This window comes from Aotus nancymaae, unplaced genomic scaffold, assembly GCF_030222135.1.
Source record: "Aotus nancymaae isolate 86718 unplaced genomic scaffold, 86718_ANA_hifiasm-v0.15.2.pri h1tg000014l, whole genome shotgun sequence".
Taxonomy (NCBI): Eukaryota; Metazoa; Chordata; class Mammalia; order Primates; family Aotidae; genus Aotus; species Aotus nancymaae.
Genome location: NW_026988425.1, coordinates 119,578,349 through 119,604,489, shown reverse-complemented (window position 1 = coordinate 119,604,489; position 26,141 = coordinate 119,578,349). Strand labels below are relative to the sequence as shown.

The window sequence follows — 26,141 nt, the reverse complement described above, 5'->3', positions numbered from 1 at the left end:
ACAGTTGCTGGCACACAGTAGGTGCTCAATGGTTAGTTATTTCCCAAACTTAGAGTGCCTTAAAGAAACCTGTGTATTGAAAAGGAGAAGCAAGGTATCCTGGATTGGAGAACTGAGAAAGGTGTTAGAGGAACATGGAGAGGGTCTGAACACCTTAACCTTGAGGTGCTGGGAGGGTTAATCTCTGAGTTCACCAGAAGGGTGAGAGAACAAGAATTTACACGAGAAGATGGGGAAACGTCCTGTCTCTAACGTGTGTGCTTGGGATTGCTCTATATTTGGATGATAATTCTCTCATCTGAGGTTAATCTTCTTTGTCTGAGTCATCCAGCCAAGGGATTAACTGCTTTAAACTCCAGGCTTCGCTGGCCCTGACAATGTGAGCTTTGTGTTTCTGGGGCCTGGGGACCCAAGGGGTTGGTTTTTTTTGTTTTTGTTTTTGTTTTTCGAGATGGAAAAAACTCCAGGCTGGAGTGCAATGGCGCGATCTCGGCTCACCGCAACCTCCGCCTCCTGGGTTCAGGCAATTCTCCTGCCTCAGCCTCCTGAGTAGCTGGGATTACAGGCACGCGCCACCATGCCCAGCTAATTTTTTGTATTTTTAGTAGAGACGGGGTTTCACCATGTTGACCAGGATGGTCTCGATCTCTTGACCTCGTGATCCACCCGCCTCGGCCTCCCAAAGTGCTGGGATTACAGGCTTGAGCCACCGCGCCCGGCCGAGGGGTTAGTTTTTATTGACTCAACTCGCAAGGTTCCTCTGTGGTTATTTCATCCCAGCCCCTTAATCCTATGGAGGAAGAGACTGAGGCCTAAGAGGGGAGGTAACTGATTTCTTGCAGCAGCTTTATGATGAGAACCTCTCTTTCCAACTTAGAATTCTCTTCTGTGCTCTGTGCTAGGCTCCAGGGAAGGCTTCAGGAAAAGGGCTCTAGCTGAAAGGGCCAGAGAACAGGTCTCTGGGAGTGCTCATGTACTGATAAAAATTCCATATTGTGTTCTGGGGAAGTTCCCACTCTGTCAAAAGCCGAGCCCAGCTGGGGTGACCTGCCCATTCCTGAGGACACCAGAACTGACTCCAAGATGGCATGTAGTGAGGAAAGGGGAGTTCCTTAAGGGAAAGTTGGAGAGTGTTTCCTGAAGGAAGGGTACATGGGTGCTGAGCAGGCAAAACCCACAGACGTCCACCACACACACTGAGCTGGCTTCTCTTGCTGAAACAAAGATCACAAAGTGCTACCTTTGTTGGTGAGTGTTGACTTTCAAAGTGGGCTATTTCTCTATCTCCCCTTTCTTTTCTTTTCTTTTTGAAACAGAATCTTGCTCTGTCACTCAGGTTGGAGTGCAGCAGTGTGATCTTGCCTCTCAGGCTCAGGCAATCCTCCCATCTCAGACTCCTGAGTAGCTGGGACCACAGGGGCCCACCACCATGCCTGGCTATTTTTTTGTATTTTTAGTAGAGACAGGGTCTTGCCATGTTGCCCAGTCTGGTCTCGAACTCCTGAACCCAGGTAATCCACCCACCTTGGCCTATCAAAGTGCTTGGATTACAGGTGTGAGCCACTGCCCCTGGCCTTCCTTGTCTTTTTCTAAGGGGTTCAAATTTTTTTTTTTTTTTTTTTTGAGACGGAGTTTTGCTCGTTACCCAGGCTGGAGTGCAATGGCGTGATCTCGGCTCACCGCAACCTCCGCCTCCTGGGTTCAGTCAATTCTCCTGCCTCAGCCTCCTGAGTAGCTGGGATTACAGGCACGCGCCACCATGCCCAGCTAGTTTTTTGTATTAGTAGAGACGGGGTTTCACCATGTTGACCAGGATGGTCTTGATCTCTTGACCTCGTGATCCACCCGCCTCGGCCTCCCAAAGTGCTGGGATTACAGGCTTGAGCCACCGCGCCCGGCCAGGGGTTCAAATTTTTATAACCATCCCCTTGCTTGCCCTAGTCTTGCATTTTAAGAATTAAACTGTGCAAAATTCAAAGATATCATTCACCCTTAAATCCCTTTTACATTTATTTATTTATTCAGCAAATGTTTATTGACTTCTCATTGTGCTAGGGATTAGAGTTACTTGTAGGTAAGGAAGATGTGATCTCTGCCCTCAGGGCATATAGTGTAGAAATTTGTAAAGAAGCTCTGTTTCATATATATCTTAATAGAGTACATGTGCACACATATACACACATAAATACATTATATACTTCAGAATTGCTCGCTTGCTTATAACTTGAAGACCTTTAAGCCCAACTGCTGCTCATCAGAAGTCCTAACTTGGATTAAAGAAAGGGGTGCATTGTGGAATCACATTGATGAAGAACATTTTGCTAAAGGACACAACTTTGCATTTTCCCTGTGCATAGAACATCTTGGAAGTTGAAGAGTGAAAAATTCATCTTGGGATCAAACTGCCTGCTACTCTGTTCTCCTACAACCAGGAGGGAGTGGGCGGCCTTCATTCGTGCTGCTTCTGTTTGCAGGCTGTGAATGAGGGCTGGCACCCCTGGCTGCTTTGTTGTTGTGTGGTGGTGTTTGAACACCGGTCAGCATATTGCTTTGCTATCATCAAGTTATTTGTATAATCCCAGCAGCTGGCAATTGTGTAATAACTTTCAGGAGCCCCAGATATTTGCTTGGAGAGAGTAAAAATAGGCAGAGAGTGAGGTGTGCTCTGCATCCCGTGCAGAACGTTGTGTGACTGCACTTCACAATGACAGGATTGTTCCTGGTTAGAATTCCCTGTGGGACTTTCCCTCCTCAAAGTTCAGAGAAGGATCATGCATTCTGGAAGGGAAGACTGTCTTAGCCTCTTTGCACCCACTGACAGAGCTAGAAAAATTGCCTCAGCCCTTGGGATCTGGAGAGGCTTGTACTGATAGGGAACTCATAAATGGCTGTATTAGTCTGATCTCATACTACTATGAAGAAATGCCTGAGACTGGGTAATTTATAAAGCAAAAGAGGTTTAATGAATTCACAGTTCCACATGGCTGAGGAGGCCTCAGGATCATGGCGGAAGGCGAAGGAAGAGCAAAGGCATGTCGTACATGGCAGCAGGCAAGAAAGCATGTGCAGGAGAACTGTCCTTTATAAAACCTTCAGACTTAATGAGACTTATTCACTATCATGAGAACAGCATGGGAAAACCTGGCCCCATGATTGAGTTGCCTCCCACCAGGTCCCTCCCATAACATGTGGGGATTATAGGAGCTACAATTCAAGACGAGATTTGGGTGGGGACACAGCCAAACAATATCAGTGGCCATCATGGCTTTGAGCCTGAGATTTGTACTGAAATATAGACTTAGAAGAGGACAGAGCCACATCTTTGTCTCTTGCTTTTTGTTCCACAGTGGCAAGAGTATGGGTCTGGAATTAGATTGCTGGGCTTGAAGCTTATCTCTTTCACTTACTAATTGTGCAGAAATGTTCTGTGCCTCAGTTTCCTAACCTGCAAAACAAGGATAATATTAACTCGTGTTCTATCTCAAACACTTGTTAAGAAGAATGAATTAAAGGAGATAATACAGTGCTCAGCACGATGTTGGACATATCGTGAGGTTATTAATTACCTGCTACTATATAGCAATAATGCTGCTAACAAAGAACCCTAATTATTGCAGTGGGTCATGCAACAAACTTTATCTTACTTAGGAGGTGGCCAGTCAACTGGGATTGGCTCTCCTTCATGCTGTAGGTCAAGTTCAGGTCTGCTTCATGTGTCTCTCATCCCGCCATCAGATGCTACCAGCAGCTAAAAGGGACATGTTCTTCTCATGCCAAATGGCAGGAGAACATGGGGAATGCTAAGCTGTCGTAGCTCATTTAAAGCCTCTGCACTCATCATGTTTGCTAACATTTCATTGGCTAAGGCAAATGACATGACCAAACCCAAACCCACATCAGTGAAGTGGGAAAGTATACTCTTCTCACAGTAGAAGACATGGCTAGAATGTGGATTATAATCATATTACCTGGGGAAAAGCATTGGGAGTAATAATTTGATCTACCAAAGCAAGTTCCCTATGTAACAAGATGTTGAGTGGGACTTTTTTATTGTCCCAGAATGGGCATTCAGATTGCAAATCTGAAAATAAAGTCTTAGACACTCTATTTTCTAAATAACTGGGATCGGTTTTGACTTTCAGGAGGTATCAAAACTGGCTTTGGGGCCTATAACTCTAAGCCCTTGGGTCTATATAAGTAGAGGGATAAAATTGGGTAGAATCTTTGAAATCTTGGCCTGTAACGAATACTAGCTTGAGGTGAAATACTTTTTGCTTCCCATGAAACCAGGAAGAGGGCCTCCAAGAGACTCCCTTATAGGGATTGAAGATGCTTGCAAAAAGGGAGACAGGGCACCTTGCACACTAGCTGGGTGTTTGCTGATCCGTGGTACTGGTAGAATGGAGTCTACTATGCAAGAGAGTACTTTAGAGGGTTTGATGTGTGTCCTGGAGTTTGGAGCATAGAAGACATACAACCTGGTGCCAATTCTAGCCTGGAAACTTTGGCAGGCAGGTGATTTAATGGAGTAGCCCATACCAGCAAGAAAGACGGGTGGTAGTACAGTGCTAAGGGAAGAAAAGAACATGTTTTTCTTTGCATTCACTGAGGGCTTGGGAAGGAGCAGAAAGCACCACAGGAAGAATCCTGATGTTTATGGGGGGAGCAGGAGCTCCAGCGCTGTCCAAGCTGAATCACAAAAGGGGGAAATCTGCCTGAAAAAGAGGCTGGGTGCATGGACAGCTGGAGAGTCTAAAGTGGGACCCAGCTGCCCCTTTCTGAGAGGCTCCTTAGTGCCCAAGAGGGCCAAGGTGAGGCTGAACACTGTCTCCAGAAAACTGTATACACAGAAGCCACCACATCAGAGAGCCCAGTCCAAACCAGAGCCATGCCAGGGAGGGATAGCTCTCTATCATCATCATCATCATAGTTCTTGCTGTGATTATGCTTCACTCATTCTTGTTTGAATGAACAAAATTAATCTGCCCCCTTCCTCCATTTCTGGTTCCTCTTCATAGCTTCTTCCCTCCTCTCGTTGGCTGTGTGTGGAGACTTGAAATACTTTATATATCAGCTAATGAGCTGTCTCTACTTGGAGTCAGGGCCTGGGGGTGTGGGCATGCTTGCTGATCCGCTTGGGGCTCCCAGCTTTTACTTCTAATCCTCAGCTTCTGTCTGGCCTGCAGCAGATGGAATCCTCTGCAGGATGCTCGGCCAGTTGCTCCACTTTTTAAAACAAGGCTGGGTCCAAAATACATAAATAAAATGCTAGCAGGGAGCATATCTTTGCAAGGAGCAGAGGGCTGGCATTTCTAAGGGAATAAGCTTTCCCCAGTGGTAAGGGCTATCTTTTTAAGGATAAATCCTTTTCTAATTTGACAATCTTTTAGCTCTCAGGGAGATATTAAGTGGCTCAAGTTAATAAAGAAAGAGGTTAAGATTTCCTAAGGTACTTCATCATTTGAGATGCAAGTAGAGAGCTATGGCAAGCAATTCATTTGTTCTCATGCTTAGATCTGGGCCATTTGGTGACCTGCCTGAATGCAAGTGACAAACCCCACTCCTGGCTCTGATTGTTGCAAACTGATACAATACCCAGAGTGCGACTCGTTTCAAGCTTTGTGTTTGACAGGGATTTGGAAATTACCCAAATCTATTGCTGTTGGTGAATATTCAAGTTTCCATCCAGGTAGTAGGTTTCCTTATGCCTATTAACTTTTTCTTTCTGATTAGAAAAATGGTATTTGCTATTGAATACAGTTTGGAAAATAGAAAAACTTATAAATGGTAAAACTCCTCATTTGTGCTGCCAAGTTGCTTTCTAGAAAGCTTGTTCTAGTTAATCTGACAGCTAGCACTATGCACGTCCCCCTCAATGCATCTTTGTTTGCAGTTAGTATTCTCCTTAAAAGGAAAATCAAACATTGTCAATTTGTTAGGTGAGAAAATATTTTACTTTTCATTTATTTGATTCATTATGAGATTGAGCGCTTTTGTTTATTGACTGATTGTGTGTCCCTTTCTAAATGTTGTTTTTCCATGCTGTATGCCCATGTTAAATTGAGCATTAGTGTTTTCCATATTTGTAAGAGCTCTGCATATATTGACGATATTACTCTGCATGATACTCTCATAAGAAATACTTAGAAGAAATATTCTCGTAAGTGTTGCAAGCATTTTCCAAATCTATTTGCTTTTAATTTTGCACTTCTATGATCTCTAGCCTGGGCACCAGAGCAAGACTTTGTGTATTAGTCTGTTTTCATACTGTTATCAAGAAGTACCTGAGGCTGGGAAATTTATGAAGAAAAGAGGTTTAATTGACTCACAGTTCCACAGGCTTAACAGGAAGCATGACTGGGAGGCCTCAGGAAACTTACAATCATGGCAGAAGGTGAAGGGGGAAGCAAGCACCTTCTTCCTGTGGTGGCAGGATTGAGAGAGAGTGAGGGGGGAAGTGCCACATGCTTTTAAATCATCAGATCTTGTGAGAACTCACTCACTATCATAAAAACATCATGGGGAAATCTGCCCCCAAAGTCCAATCACCTTCCACCAGATCTCTCCCCCAACACTGGGATTTATAATTCAACATGAGATTTGGCTGGGGCCATGGAGCCAAGCCATATCGCTTTGTCTCTTTAAAAAGCTTTGTATTCTAAAGTAATAACAGAGGCCAGGCACGGTAGCTCACATGCCTGTAACCTCAGCACTTTGGGAGGCTGAGGCAGGCAGATTGCTCGAGCCCAAACGTTGGAGACCAGCCTTGGCAACAGGGTGAAGCTCCATCTCTACAAAAAATACAAAAATTAGCCAGGTGTGGTGGCATGCACCTGTAGTCCCAGCTACTTGGGAGGCTGAGGTGGGAGGATCACTTGAGCCTGGGAGGCTGAGATTCCAGTGAGATATGATCGTGACACTGCATTCTAGTCTGTGTGACAGAGACCCTGTCTCAAAAAAAAATTAACTTATAGAGAACTTAATACAATGTAGGCTTTGAGTTCTTTAAATTCAGTATCTCATTTAATCTTTCCAGTTTTCTCAACATAATTCAGATCATAAATTGCAGAGCTGCTGCACCCACTCAAGACTTTCTGATTCTCAAGGCTGAATTGTTAACCTGTACAGTCTCTACAGTCTATCCCCTTGCTTAAGATTTCTGCAAATTGTTTCCCATGGTTTAATGTGGCAGAGAACTAGTTTTTTAACAAAGTGATTTTTGTTCTTATGTTAATAATTTGTTTTGTCTTTTTTCTTCGCAACAAAAAAGTGTTAAGGTAAGGCTAACTTGGCTTGAAATTTACTGAGCACTACTGATTTTGAGTTAAAGTTTTCTTCACCTCAGGCGAATTTTTATCTAGTGCTGTGGTTTTCAATCCTGGCTGTACTTTAGAATCTAGGGAGAAATTTATTAAATTTTCCCCCCAACCCCCTAAGAATACTTAAGCCATGGGGAGTATAAATTGAATTTTTTAAAAATAAGATGCCCAATGATCCTAACGTGTAGCCAAGACCCAGTGTCAGAGTAAACCTTCAATTATTACTACTGTTTCTATTGTCTTATTTTTCCATAATTCTTGGGTGGAATCTTGCTTCTTTTGCTTTCATGTCTATTGTGTCATTATTTTTTACCTTTGTATATTTTTTCTTTTCCTTCTGAAGGGAAACTTGACAGTTGGGCAAATTGGGCAGGGCACCCATTAGATGGAAGGGAAGAACGCAGAGTTGGCTTACAGATGAAAGCAAGTAAGATCTGAACACTAGCTCTCTTGAACCACATGGGTGTTTATCTTGCCCAGGGAATTAATTCCTTTACACCACTCCTTTTCCCTTTGCACTCACCTCAAGAAAGCACCTATTTATATATTAATAGTGTTTTAAAAGTAATGCTTGCCTGTTGATTCTAGGAGTCTGACCCCAAATACTGAACTCCCAGTAGGTACTAAATCACCTCTTTGGACTCTCACTATATCAGCTACTATAAATGTATGAACTCATTGTTATGTTGTTCCATTAGAGCCAGGAGTGTTGTGGATGCAGGTACAATGAGTACAGAGTCAGATTCAGAGAAGGAGTTGATCAACAATGCCCTCTCCCTTCTCCATCAAGAATTAAGTCATGCCGTATACAAATGGAGTCTCCAGACATCTTCCCTGGGGACACAAGTCTAGAAAGCAGGAGTGGCTGGGGTTGATTTCCCTGTCTGAATATTTTTAATGGCTCAGTTTCCTCCTGCTGGGTTGACTCTCTGATCCCTATGCCTCGTAAGCCATTTGGACACTACACCCAGCTTCTCCTTCTCTGCCAGCACGCATGCTGCAGAGCAGGCTCCAGGTCCTTGTTCCCTCTCCATCCTTTCTGCTGCTTCTAGTGCTTGCTTTGTCTGAGTGATTTAACAAAACTGGACATCCCGTTAAGGTACTTTGCAACTGGGGCTCACCTTCTCCAAATATTTGTCTGTTCTTAGTCCTGTACTTTCATGACATCTATTGAAATAAGAGCTTGAGCCTGGAGGACATTACATTAAATGAAATATTCAGGGCACAGAGAGACAAACACCTTCAGATCTCACTGATATATGGAATCTAAAAAAGTTGAGCTCATTGAAGTAGAGAGTGGAATGGTAGTTACCAGGGGCTGGAGTGAGTGTGTTGGGGAGATCCTTCTTGGTCAAAGGATACAAAATTTCAGTTAGACAGGAGCAATAAATTCAAGAGTTAATTCAGGAATTCAAGAATAAATTCAAGAATTAATAAATTCCACAACCTGGTAGCTGTAGTTAATAACAATGTATTGTATACTTAAAAATTGCTGGTCAGGTGTGGTGGCTCATGCCTATAATCCCAACATTTTCGGAGGCTGAGGCGGGAGGATTGCTTGAGCTCAGGAGTTTGAGACCAGCCTGGGCAACATGGCAAAACCCCGTCTCTGCAAAAAAAAAGTACAAAAATTAGCTAGGCATGGTGGTGTGCACCTGTAGTCTTAGCCACTTGGGAGGATCACTTGAGCCTGGGACTTCGTTGAAGCTGCAGTGAGCCATGTTCATATCACTGCACTCTAGCCTGGGCAACAGAGCAAGACTTTGTCTCAAAAAAAAAAAAAAATTACGAGGGAGTAGATTTTGTGTTCTTGTCATGCACATACACCCACCAAAAAGAAGTCTGTGAGGTTTAGCTTGGTTTAGCCATTCCATGATGTATTCATATTTGAAAACAACATTTTATACATAACAAATATACATAATTTTTATTTGTCAATTAAAAAAAGAAATAAGAGCTTAGGACGATACAGTGTAGGTGGACCATAGAACCACAGAGCCTGCCCTTGTGTACCCAGGGAGACCCTAGGGAGACGAGCTGTGGTTCCTTCCATGCAGTAAAAACTCCAAAAGTGGGCCCTGTGCACACTGTGCTACTTGTGGCCCACAAACGAGGAGGTGTGTATGAGGGTTTGCATTTGCAGAAGGTCATTTATCTAGCACTTCCTGAAGAGTAGAGTCGGTGAGTGGTAGAGTTGTGATCCAGGTCTTCGGGCTCCTCCTGCAGTGCTCCTTTCTCTATTCTTGGTACGTCTTCACTGAAGGTCTCCAGAGAGGAGCAAGGAGAGACTAATTGGGAACAGGCAGGATTTGATAGTTTGGAAAAACCAGACAAGTGAACTCCAGGGGAGATGACCTTGAGCTCTGAGCATACTTGGTCTGTGTCCCAGACATACCTATAAATTACTCCCTTACTTAGGAATCACCTGGGACGGTTGCCCAGAGAGGTGCCTTGAAGAGGTACCTGGAGAAAATATTCAGCTTGCAAGGTGCTAGTTCAGAGACATGCTTGAAATCCCTCAGGAAATACTTCATCCAAGTCACCTTGTTGTACTCCGCATTATGGGAAAACCATCCTGGGTAAACACCAAGGTGGGCAAACTGTTTTGGCTTGCTGGTACTGGTTTGCCATTCTTTTCTCACCACATTCATTAAATTATCAAAATTCTATGAGGATTTAACTGAAATGTTCCAGCCTCAGGGCCCATCTGTTCACGCTATTTATTCCCTCGGGGAAGTCACGATTCTGTCATTTGCGATTTTAGTTTTTGTGTCTATGGTGCCAGTGGTGTTTCCTTCTGCGAGGCACGACTCCCCAGGCAGGACTCTTGGGGGGATTGTGAAGCTAATGGCACCTTCTTCCTCAGGAAATGAGACACCTGCAGCCAAGTGCAAGGTGCAGCAGCCAAGAGCCAGCGAGGAAGGCAGCCTGTTGGGGAAATGTACATTCCTTACTTCACAAGACAGAATTTCAGGCCTGCAGCAGATCACGAACTTCCTTTAAGTCGTCCTAAAACTTTCCACCATCTCCTAATGCCAAAAATACTTCTTCTCAAAACAAGATGATTCATTTGCTGGGGCCGCCATCACAAAACGCCATGGAGCGGGTGATCTAAACAACAGAAATTTCTTTCTTTCAAAGAATTTTTTTTTTTTTGGAGCTGGAGTCTCGCTCTGTCACCCAGGTTGGAGTGCAGTGGCAGGATCTCGGCTCACAGCAACCTCCATCTCCTGGGTTCAAGCGATTCTCCTGCCTCAGCCTCCTGAGTAGCTGGGATTACAGGTGTGGGCTACCACTCCCAGCTAATTTTTGTATTTTTAGTAGAGACAGGGTTTCACCATGTTGGTCAGGCTGGTCTTGAACTCCTGACCTCAGGTGATCCACCCTCCTTGGCCTCCCAAAATGCTGGAATTACAGGCATGAGCCACTGCATTCGGCCCAGAAATTTATGTCTGACAGTGTTGAAGCTGGAAGTTCAAGGCCAAGGTGTGGTCAGGGCTGGTTTCCACTGTGCCCGCTTTCCTTGGCTTTCAGACAGCTGCCTTCTTGCTGCCTGTTCACACAACCTTCCCTTGGTGCAAGCACCCTGGGGTCTCCACGTGTGTTCAAATTTCCTCTTCTTGTAAGGACACCAGTCAGATTGGATTAGGACCTACCCTAAAGGGCTCATTTTAACGTAATTAACTCTTTTGAAAGGCCTTATCCAAATACAGTCACTTCATTCTGAAGTTCTGAGGGTTGGACTTCAGCACATGAATTTTGAGGGGACATAATTCAGTGCCTAGGAAGCAGTGTGTGAGGATATGAACAGTTGTGGAGTTTCTATTCTGTGCCGGGTGCTGCACTGACGACTCCACATGTGTTCTCATTTACTGAAAAGACTTTTTTTTTCACTGTTCAAGGTTTATTGGGGGTTTTAGTTGGTCTAACACTTGGATAGTTGGTTGCATTGTTTATATGTAGATCTTTTTACATTGCATGGTAATGTACACTACTGATATATATAGTTCACAAAATAAGATCCTTTGGAACAAGACATGCGATATTGGATCTATACACTGAATGCCAGGATGTGACTGACTGGGAAAAAATGTTGGACTAGGTATGTTCAGTGAAGGAGCCAGGAAGTTATGTAACAAGTGAACATCTCTCTGGCTCAAGGGGCAGCTGCAGCATGTGCAGCATTGGCAGTGGTGCCTCAGAGGTGGCAGGACTATTTCACACTAACCAGTTTAGGACTGCACAAGGTTACCACCATCTAGCATCAGGATAAAGCTGTAGGACTTTACAAACTGTTCCTATTTCTAACTTCAGGAATTGATTTTTGTCCCAGTCCATCTTAAAATATGACTGCTTTAATCGCAGATCAGATAAAAAGGACAACATGCACAACCTCCAGCTAAAATCCTGTTGTAGCCTAGACAGTGAAATGGTATGACATCAGAAGACTTTAAAATTGCAGCTCTTTTTGGATCCCCCAAAGTGTATCTGCACTCTTCTTCAAACGGGCCTCTTCCTCAGGAGTCAGAGTCACCTTCACAATGTCTGAGATTCCATTCTGTCCCAAAATGCAAGGAACACTAAGGAAGACATCATCCTTTATTCCATAGAGACCCTAATCATGGTGGAAATTGGGTGCACCCGCCTAAGATTCTTCATTATAGTCTCTGCCAAATCTGCCACAGAGAGTCCAATGGCCCAGGATGTGTAGCCTTTGAGTTTGATCACCTCGTAAGCACTCTCAACCACCTGCTTGTGAACCTCTTTCCACTGTTCCTTATTGGTATCAGTCCCTAAATCTGGGTGCAGAGTCTTCAGGGAGACACCAGCAACATTCACTCCACTCCATACAGGCACACTGGAATCTCCATGTTCCCCAAGGACCCACCCATGACAGCTTAATGGGTGAACTCCCAGCCTTTCCCCCATCAGGTAAAGGAATCAGGCTGAATCCAGATTGCAACCACTTCCAATAACACGGTTTTTGGGAAAGCCACTTATCTTCCAAGCCACATAGGTAAAGATATCCACTGGATTTGAAACAATAAGCAGCTTGCAGTTTGGGCTATATTTTACAACATTAGGAATGATGAATTTAAAGATGTTCATGTTATGCTGGACCAAATTAAGACAGCTTTCTCCCTCTTGCTGACGTGCCCCAGCTGTAGTAATGACCAGCTTGGAGTTTGCAGTTACATTATAGTCTTTGCCAGAGACAATCTTTGGTGTTCTAAGGAAAAGGCTGACATGTTGGAGATCCATCATCTCTCCCTTCAATTTGTCTTCAATGACATCAACAAGAGCAAGTTCATCTGCCAAGTCCTTCATTAAGATACTGATGGCACAGGCCATACCAACAGCACCAACCCCAACAACTGTAATCTTATTCTGGGGGGTCTGTTCTTCCTTTAGAAGATTATGAGTCAGCTGATCCTTGAGAGTTGCCATTTTGGACTTGGAACCAAAAGGAACCAGGAATGCATGTCCGGTGGGCGTCGAGGGTGCACAGCAGTGGGATCCAGACTCAGCGGCAGCTGCTCCAGCATCTTTTTTTTTTTTTTTTTGAGATGGAGTCTTGCTCTGTCACTAGGCTGGAGTGCAGTGGCACAATCTCAGTTTACTGCAACCTCCGCCTCTTGGGTTCAAGCGATTCTTCCGCCTCAGCCTCCCAAGTAGCTGGGACCACAGGTGCGTGCCAGCACGCCTGGCTAAGTTTTTTTGTATTTTTAGTAGAGACGGGGTTTCACCGTGTTGGCCAGGATGGTCTCGATCTCTTGACCTCGTGATCCGCCCGCCTCGGCCTCCCTGAAAAGACTTTATAATTCATCCAACGGTGATCCCAGATGGCCTCTGTATAATCACATTGTGCAGTCAGTGAAAGGAGTGAGGCTTCCCTTAAGAACTTAGACGTTTGGCGAGGCGCGGTGGCTCATGCCTGTCATCCCAACACTTTGGGAGGCTGAGGCAGGAGGATCACTTGAGCCTGGGAGTTCGAGACAAGCTTGGGCAACATGGCAAAACTCTGTCACTACACAAATATAAAAAAAAAAATAGCCAGGCCTGGTGGCATGTGCCGGTAGTACCAGCTACACGGGAAGTTTGAGGCTGCGGTGAATTGTGTTCATGCCACTGCCCTCTAGCCTGGGTGACAAAGTGAGACCCTGCCTCAAGGGGGAAAAGAAAGGACTCAGACATTTAAAATTAGGGCATAAAGAGCAGAGTGAGAAAATCAAGTCACCTTAAAGAGAGAAAAGGGTCCCCAACCCTACTGTACTTGAACCTAACTGAAGTGAATGTATTGACAGCAATAATGGTGATGATGATAATAGCTGATGTTTGTCAAGTGCCTACTTGTGGCTGGAGGTGTGTTCTAAGTGCTTTAAATGGATTACTTAATAGTCAAAACTCTCAAGAAACAATACATCTAGCACTCTTAAGAGGGATTGATCAGCTAAGTATGCATAGAAAAAAGAGCTTCTCAGAAGGTGATGTTGGCAGTGAGTTTCCACCCTTGGCGGACAAATTCCATCACCAACTCTGCTCTATGTCTAACAAATTCAGTTATGAGGGTTCACTAGGCTCTGCCTACTGCGGTACTGAGGGCAGCAAGCTCTAAGCTGGAGATCCAGAGCAGTGACTCATCTGCTTCTGCCTCTTCCAATTCTGTGCTCCTGAGCCTCCGTCCAAATAGGGTTTGACTTCCTATGTTGGTCTGATAGGAGGTGCTGATCATGCCAAGATGAGGATTCTGTCTTCCAGGTCGATCTCTTCTTGCAAATAAGTAAAGTGACATTCTGGATCATATCTCCATCTGGAGTGCTTTGGTAATAGAGGGAGAGAGACTTTTGGTTGTAGGGCTGAAGAGCCAAGTCTTTGGTTTGATTTAGGGTAAGAGTCAGACCCTGGACTGGGATATGGTTTTTGTTTCCTATTGCTGCTGTACCAGAAGAAAACTATAGACCAATACCTCTGATATATAGACACAAAAATCCTCAAGAAAAATACTAGCAAACAAAATCTAGCAACATAAGAAAATCATTATATACCATGACCAAATGGCATCTATTCCAAGAATGCAAGGCTGGTTTAATGTTAAAAAGTCAATCAATGTAATATGCCACATTAATGGAATAAAAGAAAAAAATTCACACAGTCATTTTAACAGACAGAAAAACATTTGACAAAACCCAACACCTTTTCATAATAAAAATACTTAAACTAGAAATAGAAGAGAACTTTCTGAACCGGATAAAGGATATTTATAAAAACCGCACAGTGAGAAACATCATAGTTAATGGTGGAAGACTGAATGCTTTCCCTGTAAGATTAGGAAAAAGACAAGGGTGTTCACTCTCACCACTTCTATGCAACATTACAGGACACATGGCATGGACTTTGGAATGAAAGGACTTAGACTCAAATGATAGCTCCATCAATCACTAGCTGTGTGGTTTTGGGCAAATTGCTTAACCTCTCTGAGCTTGCCTTAGTTTCTCCCTGTATACAATGGGGTGATAATCATACCTATACTGCAGCTTTTGATGCCTGAAGGAATGTCAAGCTTCCAGCTCTGAGCTGGGCACGGAACAGTTATTCACAAAATATGCTTTTTGCTTTCTGCCCCCTGGGATGCTTAGCTTCATCTTAGAGAAAAGAGAAGGGTGTGGACAAGACAAGGTAGGAAAAGTGGAAGGCAAATTTAAGCATTTCTGAGATAGTCTAATCAATGGGCAGAGGCCAGGCTGGAAACAGATCAACTGTGCCCTTTGTGCGGCTGCTCCGGAACAAGCTCGTTATGCTGTGCCCTCTGCTTGGGACTGCCGGGAAGGCATCCTGTTCTCTAAGCCCCCGCACTGACAGCACTGTCCAGCCACCCTTCTGTCCCTCGGCAGGAAGTCTCGGTAGGGGTTTAGAAAATGGATTGTCCACACTGTCCTGATTTCGGGAAAGAAAAGCTCTTTCTATAGAACAAACAACCTTTTGGATGAGAAAGAAAAGAAATACTCGAGAGGCATGACAGTCACAGAATGGGCCCAGGGACAGCCCAGAAGGTGTTTGTGTGTGCAGGGAGCTGAGATGCAGGGGGAAGTGGGGTGGGTGGAGGGAAGGTCTCAGTGTTCTGCTGGGCTTTAGCAGGCTACCTTGATAGTGGAGTTGAGGTTTTAACTTGTGCATATTGGGGCATAGACATAGTCCCAGGGGTTCACCAGAATTTCTATGCTAATTTTGCAAAGCTATGCAGATTCAGGAGTAGTTCTTTGAGCTTTTCTTTTCTTTTTCTCATCTAAGCATTAAAGTGACATGCATTTTATGAACTGTGAGGAAACTTGGGATAACGTAGTGAAGAATGGCTTTGGTGCTCTTCAGAGAAAACGATCCCTCAGGTATTCAAAACTATTGCACTGGAGAAGAAGAGGAAAATATACCTGTGAAGGCTTTTATCATTGTCAGGTTCATCCCAAGGGCTCAAATTAAATCTGGGATTGTGCAGAAACTGTGTTTCCACCCTTTGGGGACAAATCCCATCACCAACTCCACTCTGTGTCTAGCAGACATTTTCAGTCCCTCCTGGGAGCTGTTTTCACCCTCTCCCACCAGTGAGTCATGTTCATAGGCCATTCTCCAAGAAGGTGGGATGGGAGAGCAGGAGGAGGTGTTAGAATGTAAAAGCTGTTCTGTTCTTTCTTCGACAATTATCTTTGCAGCTGTTAGTAAGATTTTTCTGTAGAATCAGAACAAGTGAATGGACCAGGTAATCACCCAAGGTCTGATTCCACTCCGCAAGCTCCCACCTGGTTCAGTATGAGATCCCTGCATTGCTGTTGGTGCTCAGAAAACAATATCCAAAAATGAAGGCCTCAGAAGCAAAAGTGTTTTTCTCCTGCCCTTCTGTCTCTCAGTTCCATTCTCTCTCAAGGCTAGCCACAGAAACTAGAATCCTGGCCAGGTGCAGTGGATTCATACCTGTAATCCCAGCACTTTGGGAGGCTGAGGCAGGTGAATCACGAGGTTAGGAGTTCGAGACCAGTCTGGCCAACATGGTGAAACCCCGTCTCTACTAAAAGTACAAAACTTAGCCAGGCGTGGTGGCAGGCGCCTGTAATCCCAGCTACTCCGGAGGCTGAGGCAGGAGAATCGCTTGAAACTGGAAGACGGAGGTTGCAGTGAGTCGAGATCGCGCCATTGCACTCCAGCCTGGGCAACAAGAGTGAAACTCTGTCTCCAAAAAAAAGAAACTAGAATTCTTCTTTCCCAGGATAGATCATAGAAACCAAATGCTTTTTCCCCAAAGCCAGCCATAAAACCTGAAAATACGACTCTCACTTCCCTCTGCCTTTCTGTGTAAAACCTGGCCACAAAGAAATTCTCTGACCTACCTCCTTTGACTGTAGGTCATACGACTCTCCATCCAGAGAGGGCCCTGCCTCACCAGAAGGAAGGAATGCTACCCAGAGATGACAAAGATGCCCAGAGGAATCTAGATAGGGAGGCCTTGCTGGGCTTCCTCACTCAGTCTGTGAGCACTAGAGCCTATCTGTTTGTCCAGTAATATTTCTCCATGACTGTCTATACTTTGTGGAGCCCACACATAACAATAGATAATTTTCCTTGTGCCTTTGGGTCTTCATTCTGAAGGCTCCCATGGATACACATCAAATAAAGTCATATGCCTGCTTTCCAATTAATCTGCTTTTGTGAGTTGATTTTTTGGTGACACTTTACAGGGCCAGGGAGCCCTTGGCCCCTACATGGCCATGTGTAAGTCTTATGTCCTGATGCCTTTCAAACAGGAGTGAAATAATCCCAGTGACAGCATATATGTGAGATCCTTGTGATCAAGTCACTTAAACAAATATTTAACATGCCCTGGTGTAGGTACGTGACACATTCCAGAAATGAGTAGGTCAAAGATACCTGACCTTAAGAAATTTAGAGTCAAGTGGGTGGAATGCATGTACAAATGACCATTTCATAAGGTAAAGTGAAATGAAGCCTGTGGCAAAGGAATACGTAGTGCTGGGTTGTGATGAAGGGGGAGAAATCAATTGTCCAGAAATGGGATTGGGGAGGAAGGGGTATTGAAGCTGAGTCAAGTTTGATGGTGAGGACCAGCAAAGGTGCCGTATGTCTTGGAAAAGCCCAGAACCCAGAGCATGGCCCGAGTGCGTGGATGAGGCTGCAAGGGTGGACAGAACCAAAACAAAAAGTCATATGTGCCCAGCACAGCACACAGGCACAGATTAGGACTGCATTTGGCTGCCTCCAGATGGCTTTAGGGGCCATGCAGAGGACATTGGTAGGCATGAGGGAGCCAGTGCAGGCTTCTTTGGAGGCGATCTGTTTGATGTGATACGGTTTGTGGGTGGGGGCAATATGACTTCATGGCTTCTGGCCTGTGCCCTGTGCTCTCCAGTCGGAGAGCCTGGATTAGAATCCCAGCGCTGCTCCTTACTAACTGTGTGACCATGAGTATGGTTTTTCTTAGCCTCTGTTTTTTCATTTGTAAAACAGAGACAGAAGAGTACTCATGCAGGGATCTCGGGAGGGTTAAGTGGGATAATGCATGTAACGTGCTTAGCTCAGTGCCGGGTCTTTGGCAAGGGCTTAGCAAAGGGAGCTGATATTAACAACCATTCCAAGGAGATGGCCATCGATGCTGGGGGTGGATGCATTGGAAAGAGAGGGACAACAGGCCTGGGGCCATGTGGGCAGCGTGGCTGGAACACAGGTCAGGCGTGCCAAGGCCCAAACAGTGGTAGGACAAAGGAAAGGAGAGATGGACGAGATGACTTGTAATGCTGAGATGAAATGGGCTAGGACTTGGCAAGTCTAGGAAGTGGGGCTGAAGAGAGCGGGAGGAGTCACACAGCTGAGGTTCCTAGGTTATGGCAACTGGGAGGGAGGATGGGAGGAGTGTTGGAGGGTGGGAGGATGGGAGGAGCGTTGGAGGAATACTGAATTCCATGTTGGGCTCTCTTGAGTGAATAGGCTCAGGAACCAATTGGAAACTCAGGGACAAGGTCAGGGTTGGAGTTACATGCTTGGCTAGGGCTGAAACATCATGTGGCAGAAGTGGCTGAAATCATCCAGGGAGACAGAATAGAAGCAGAAGAGAAAAATAGTGTGCTAGAACCATAGAGAATATTTGCATTGAAAATGGAAGTGGAGGGTAAGGAACAGGGGATGCAAGAGAGAGAGAAGCAGCCAAATTTGGGGAGGAAGGAGGAGAGTCAGGAGAGGGCTGCTGTCACAGACTCCAAAGCAGGAGAGGTCTGACCAAGTAGGTGTTCACGGAGGATGGGAACCAAGAGGAAGCTCCTGTGTGTCAGTCAGGACATGGCCTGTGAGCCTTGCAGCCAGGCTGCCTGCATGGAGGTGAGAAGCAGAGCTGCAGTCCTAGGGGCAAAGAGCGGAGTGTGTGGCAGCTCACGGGTCAATGAATTCTCAAGATGTTCGGAGGTGAATGTGAGGGGAGTATGTTGGCTGAGCTTGTAGGAAAGAGGATTGAAGGGAATGCTTTTAGGATGTGTGATATTTCAGCATTTTTACAGAGTAAAAAGTGAGTGTCAGAAGGAACTTGAATGTTAGAGACAGATTGTTTGTTCCTAGGTACTACAAGGAAAAATTAGCATTCAGACAAAAGGTTTTTTCAGCAAGACAATTTTACTTTCTGCAGAAAGGGCACTACTTGCCAGCAGTCTTGCCATGAGAGTACAATGAACAAAGGAAAGGCAGGCGTATTTATTCCTTATGCATCGGGTCCTTACTGCTGTGTCTGATTTCCTTTGGTTGGAGCCAGACCTCACAATCTAAACTGAACCCGACTAGCTAACAACTTAAAACTTTTCTAAATAGGTAAAGGCAATGGAGAACAAAGGAAAAGAGGAAGTCCAAATAAGGAAGGGAGAGGAAGTTGCTTGTGAAAGGACTTCGAAAAGTGATAACATAAAGATCTTGGTTAAAGTACAAGGACATAGAATGTACTTATTCCTTTATATCTAACAGCTACATAGAATAGGGCTTAACACGGTTATTAGCAAAAAGCAAGAAGGCTTTGAAGAAAGTTAGTCTTTAAAAGAAACTATTTCTAACATTTATTATTATTATTCTTTAACAAGAAGGGAAACTTCGAAGAGGAACTTTTTACTTTCTACATTGAACATGCAAAAGAAGGAGATGGTTGATGGAGCCAAGTTCAGGAACAAATGGGAGGGTGTGGGCTGAGAGCAGTGGGGGGTTAGCCTTAGAAAGGGGTAGCTACGCTGTGGAGGGAGAGGAGAAAAAGGGAGTGGGTAAGATGGGAGACATCTTGAGAGAAGGCTTTCAATGAACTAGCAAGTGAGGTCAGGAAGGGTTTTGGAAATGGGGTGAGATTCAGGGAAAAGATGTTTCTTGTTTTTTTTTAACTAGAGACAAGTTCACACTTTGTTGCCCAGGCTAGTGTTGAACTCCTGGGCTCATGCAGTTCTTCCACCTTGGCTTCCCAAAGTGTTGGGAGGCATGAGCCACTGCACCCACTCCAGGGAAATGGTTTGGAACAGCCCTCATGAGGAATAAAACTAAGCACAACAAGGGGCATTGACAAGCAGGGCTGGGAGTCAATCCATTTGAACATCTGTATTGTGGGTGTTGAGCAGATGAGCACACCTATATGTATGTATACATATAATACACATATATGTGTGCGTGTGTGCATATATATATATTTTACTGTGAGTGTTTGGCAGTCTAAGTAATGGGCAAAAGAAAGTGGGGTTTGTAGGTTGGGTGCAGTGGCTCATGCCTGTAATCTCAGCACTTTGGGAGATCAAGGCAGAAGGATCGCTTGAGGCCAGGAATTTGACATCAGTCTGGGCAACATGGTGAGACTCCATTTCTGCAAAAACTTTGAAAAAAACCCAAAAAAGTGGCTTAGTGTGGTGGCTCATGCTTGTAATCCCAGCATTTTGGGAGGCTGAGGTGGGCAGATCACTTAACGTCAGGAGTTTGAGACCAGCCTGGCCAACATGGTGAAACCCCGTCTCTACTAAAAATACAAAAAATTAGCCGGGCATGGTGGCAGTCACCTGTAATCCCAGCTACTCGGGAGGCTGAGCACAAGAATTGCTTGAACCTGGGAGGCAGAGGTTGCAGCGAGTCAAGGTTGCGCCTCTGCACTTTAACCTGGGCCACAGAGCTAGACTCCGTCTCAAAAAAAAAAAAAAAAAGTTAGCTGAGTGTGGTGGTGTCACCAGTAGAGGGTCGTGACTGCAAGTTGTTGAGGTTCTTAGTGTTTTGAACAAAGAATTAGACAAAAACACCCAGCAAAGCAAAGAAAGAGTGAAGCAACAAAAGAAGGAAAGCAGGGATTTATTGAAAACGAAAGAACACTTCACGGTGTGGGAGTGGACCGAGCTGTGGCTCAAGGCCCAGATACAGAATCTTCTTGGGTCCAAATTGCTTTTGCAACCAATCAGGGTTATAAAGTTACAAAGTTATACTTACGGTCAAAGGAAGACTCCGCTGTCAATCAGTCTGATTGGTTGTGGACAGCAAACATTCAGAGGCTGGAGTGGAGTTACAAAGTTGCACACGAAGACAGGACCCTCAATCAGTCTGATTTGTTGCAGACAGCCAATTTTCCATCTGCTCTATAGAAAAGGCTGAAGGGCGTAGCCTCTGGTCCTTTTGTTACTTAGGCATGGAAAGTTAGAGGTTTCCTTTGGATTTAGTTCTAGGAAGTCGGTGTGAAACAGCTTTAGGTTCCCTGCCTCCAGACCCTATTCTCCTGGCTCAGTAGCACATGCCTCCTGTGGTCCCAGCTGCTGGCAAGGCTGAGGTGGGAGGATCCATGGAGCCCAGGAGGAGTTTGAGGCTGCAGTGAGCTGTAGTCTTACCACTGCACTCCAGCCTGGGCAACAGAGTGAGGTCCTGTGTCTTAAAAAAGATGTGGGTTAATGTAGGGTTGAAAATTGTGCACATCTCTGGTTCCTTATGGGAATTGGTGCCATTTCAGGTAAGGCCAGTGTATAATAAAGGCTAAAAGACTAAAGACTATTGAGCATCTGTTGCATAACAGACCTTGAGAGATGTATCCTCTGTTAGTTTATTTAATCATGTAACATCCCCACAAGGCAGGCCACATCACTAGTCACATTTTGCAGATGGAGAAACTGAGGATCATAGAGATTAGGAGGCTTCAATATGATCACAGCACAGAATAAACAGTGAAGGTGGAAATGGATACCAGTGCTTAATTTTGTAGGAATTAAGCATTTCTCCTGTATCTGCTCCTCACAGCGCAGACTTGGTCTCAGGGCTAATTAGATGTGAAAAAACAGCATTTCCTGTTGGGGCTGATGCACTAGTGAGCAAAGGGTTTTGATGCTAAAAAAAAAAAAGAACAAAATTGAACCACACCCTCTCCTGTTTTTTTTTTGAGGCTGTCTGCTGAAATGTACAGGAATTGACAAATTCTAATGATAGTCTATTTTAGAGGGAGTGTTAAATTATTCAGAGGTAGGCACAAATAGCACATCTCCAGCCTTGACTTCCTGCTTGAACCTGCAGATGTCAATTTACTGAGCCCTGTAATGGTCTGCAGAAAATGCCTGGCCAGGGTGGGGGCAGGTGGCAGGGCTTCCATCCACTGTCCAGGAGGCAGGTGCTCGCTGGCGGCTGTCTGGAGTCTGCAACTCCAAACTCTCCACGCCTCCTGTCCCTAAGCAGCAGGGTCACTGGACACAGCTTGGTGCCATGGCAACAAAGTCCTGGACTTGGGCTTCTGGTTTCTCTTGTCCTCTCTTGCATGGATGTCCATGAGCCTTCTAGGTATGCAATTCAAGAGAAGCTGGGACTTCTGCAGTGCACTTTCATTGTGATCACATTTGCAGTTTTGCATACTCTGAGCTCAAAAGGGCTTTCTTCAAGATGCTTAAAAAGTGAGGCATGTTGAGACGTCTTAAAAATATAGGTCCTCCCATGTCTCTTCACCACTTTTTTTTTTTTTTTTTTTGAGATGGAGTCTTGTTCTGTCTCCCAGGTCAGAGTGCAGTGGGGTGATCTCGGCTCACTGCAACCTCTGCTTCCCGGGTTCAAGTGATTCTCCTGCCTCAGCCTCCTGAGTAGCTGGGATTACAGACACTCACCACCATGCCTGGCTCATTTTTGTATTTTTAGTAGAGATGAGGTTTTGCCATGTTGACCAGGATGGTTTCAAACTCCTGACCTCAGGTGATCCGCCCATCTCGGCCTCCCAAACTGCTGGGATTACAGGCATGAGCCCCCACGTCTGGCCTTCTCCACCATTTTCTTGTCATCACTCATCCTCTTCTCTCCCAGGGACCTCTTTGCATCTTCTTAGAAGAATATTGTTACAATTCAGAATCCAATCAAGATCAAAGGGATTGTAGGCCTTCCCTGTGGAAATGCCTTGAGGGGTAGACGGAGCCACAAGGTAGCTGCAAGTAGGATGATTATTAAATTTAGGATCCAAACCAGGACATGCAAGAGAGTAGAAGGGGGTTTTTTACTAATGACTCCAGGACACCTGGCATGATCAGGCACTGTCTGGAGCAACTTGAGAGCCACTCTGGAAAGAACACGGGCTCTGGAATGAAGTGTTTTGCTTAACATTTAAGAACCTCAGTTTGTTCATCAGTTAAACTGACATCTACTTTTCATGGTCCTGTTGGAGCAACATATATAATGTGCTGGGGACAATTCCTAACACATAAGTGTTCAATAGATATTAGCTCCTTTTCTTTAAAAAGCAAACAACCCTGGTTGGGTGCAGTGGCTCATGCCTATAATCCCACCACTTTGGGAGGCTGAGGTGGGTACATCACAAGGTCAGGAGTTCGAGACCAGCTCGGCCAACATGGTGAAACCCCATCTCTACTAAAAAATACAAAAAGTAGCTGGGCGTGGTGGCACATGTCTGTAATCCCAGCTACTCAGGAGGCTGAGGCAGGAGAATCACTGGAACCCGGGAGGCGGAGGTTGCAGTGGGCTGAGATCCCGCCATTGCACTCCAGCCTGGGTGACAGAGTGAGACTCTGTCTCAAAAACAAACAAACAAAAAAAACAATCCCAATAAAAACAGCAGCAATAAAAAAACTGCCCTGTACCAAAAAATCATTTCTAGGCTTCCAGCAGGTGGGATTGAGTTCCACTCATTTTCACTGCCTGCCTTTTCTCCCAACCATTTGTTCTAATGCAGAGGTGGACCATTGCTTTCCCAGTCAACCATTTCCTTTCCTGCTCAGATGTTTCTGTAAGGCCAGTTGTCTTGCCAGGGGCTCGGACACACCCCCTCCCTCGCGGGGAGCTCGGACACACCCCCTTCCCTCTCCAGGAGCTCGGACACACCCCCTTCCCTCTCCGGGAGCTCGGACACCCGCCCCCCCCCCCCCGAGCCTGGGAAAAAAGCCCCGCCAGGACCTACCTGACACAATTTTGTCCCATCTGGACCCCACTCCCTGCCTGCCATTTTGTCTTCCTGCCTACTATTTTGTCCCATCTGGGCCCCACTCGCTGCCTACTATTTTGTCCTATCTGGGCCCCACTCCCTGCCATTTTGTTCCATCCGGGCTCTACTCCCCTCCATTTTGTCCCACTTACCTTGGGCACAACCAATCAGACGCCTCCACTCCCTATAAAACCCCCTGCCTGAGAGGAGTCCGTGTGACTTCTCCGGCCCCTTCTGTCTGGACTGCAGAACCTCACCCGGGAGCCTGAATAAATTCCTTCGCATTGGATTATTTTCATGCTGGCCTCAGTTTCTTCATATTAAACGCAGCAAGAACCCAAGAACAAACCTTACAGTTTCTGGTCTCTGTATAACAGTGTTTCTCACTCCTTTTTTTTTTTTGAGACAGGGTCTCACTCTGTTACCCAGGCTGGAGCGCAGTGGTATGATCAGTGCTCACTGCAGCCCAGACCACCCCAGCTCCAGTGATTCCCCCACCTCAGCCTCCCAAGTAGCTGGGAGCCCTCTCTCGCATCGTGAAATTCTAATCCTGCGAATATACTTTATATCTTTTTATGTACTGTCACCCTCGAGAGGCCACAAACCGTTGTGATATCAAAGATTGTTTTCCTCCTTCCCCCTCAAAGAGCAGATTATCGCCCGCTTCAGAAACCAGTTTTCGTCCCCTTGGAGGCAATATCGACCCCTTTGAGAATGCATGGCATTTAGCATGAACCTTTCACTCTTCCCACTTCATCTCAGATTTTCCTGTGTTGGGGGTGTCGTACGTCTCAGTTGGAACCTACCTACATGGTGAGGAGGGGAAAAACCATGAAGAATAGTAAGAAATACTTTTTGCTGAGCAAATGCTTCCTGGTACATAATCTCTGATCATCACAGCAATCCTGCAAGAACATTTTCTTTCACGGATGAGAAAACTCAGGCTTGGAGAGGTAAGTAACCCACAACTTTAGGGTTGAATGTAAAACAGCGTCCATGTGTCTGATATGAAAATGGAAACCATGAGGCCATACTACCTGCTCATTCATAAAGGCCAGGGAAAGGGAACAGTAGAAGGAATCAGCATTTACTGAGCCATTGCTATTTGTCTGGATCTCTGTTTGGTGTTTTACCTACTTATTTACTTCGCATCCCTGCTCTGTGAAGTTGGGAGTATGTGCCTCATTTTAGAGACAAAAGATGGGTTTGCAACGATTAGTTTTCAAATTCCACATGGCCAGCAGTTCATAAAGGCTGGATTCTGACCCGGGTCTGCCTCTCTGAAAACTCCTCTCTGTTCATTACAAAATGGCTCCTAGGAGGAGGGTGCTCTTAACCTCCACCTTGCAGGAGGGTAAGAGAACCACACGAGTGTAGTTTTCTCCTACTGCCTTTTCCCCAACACACACATTTGAATGTTTTTTTGGCATACGTAGATATGAAAATAATATAAAGTTAGATATGAAGATAATATAAACCATAACATTAGAAAACTGTGCATTTTACCACCTTCACAAAGTACTACCTTCACAAACTCCTAGGGATCTGGGAATTGCAGATTAAATGCCACTGGTCTCTGATATGCCTAAGAGGGACCTGCTGGAGAGAATTTAGCAGGATGCCATTCAGGTGGGCGTACTCAGATGCAGTGTAGCGTAGGTATAACCCTCAGACCAGTCGGGAGAGAGCGGCCGACATCAGCAGCTTGCTGCACCTGACAGCCAGAACATAAGGGGTCAGTTTGGGAATGACTTACTCTCCAGGGCCCTTAGGTATATTCCTGGAGAGAGAACCTTTAATTACATGTGCCGATCCAGCTAGTGGTGAACCAGGGGGAAGGCCCATCCGCCTTGGGTGCTTTGTCCCAGGGAGAGAACCGTGCAGTGAAATAAGCGCTCTTGGCTCAGCTGTCTGCAGGCCCTTTACATCTTCATTTCATCACGGGCCTAATTTGCTGAGCCCTGACCTGACAGCCAGGTGGGGCCAACCATTCTGTCCACACCCTGGAGCAAGGAAGCTCTAGGTTTCTGGAAGGCAAACTGCTCTTTTAGTTGTCAGTAGATCTGTGTTTTGGGAGCAGGAATGGCGGCTTCCTTCCCTCAGGGAGGAGGGGGTGGTGACAGCCGGGGTTGACCAGCTCTCCTGCTGTGACAGAGGCATCTGTAGGCTGGCGCATGTGATCCAGAGGTAGGTGACAGTGATGAAACAGCAGCAGCTTTGGCCGGAGAAGCATGAGGGCTGGGTAGCCTGCTTATTTCTGCTCTCCTGGTCACAGGCAACTTACCTTGACCAGGATCTTGGCAGATGAAGGAAAAACTATCTGCTCCTAAATGAAAACTTGATCCGTGTAGAAGACAACCTGCAGGCAAAGC

General features: G+C 45.4%; 1 protein-coding gene and 1 pseudogene across 5 annotated transcripts in view; one reads left to right on the top strand and one right to left on the bottom strand.

The window, feature by feature from the left end:
* SV2B (synaptic vesicle glycoprotein 2B) overlaps positions 1-26,141 on the top strand; it is a 199,786-nt gene that overhangs the window by 13,439 nt on the left and 160,206 nt on the right. The gene's annotated exons all lie outside the window — the stretch shown is intronic.
* LOC105707653 (L-lactate dehydrogenase A chain-like) lies at positions 11,755-12,785 on the bottom strand (annotated as a pseudogene).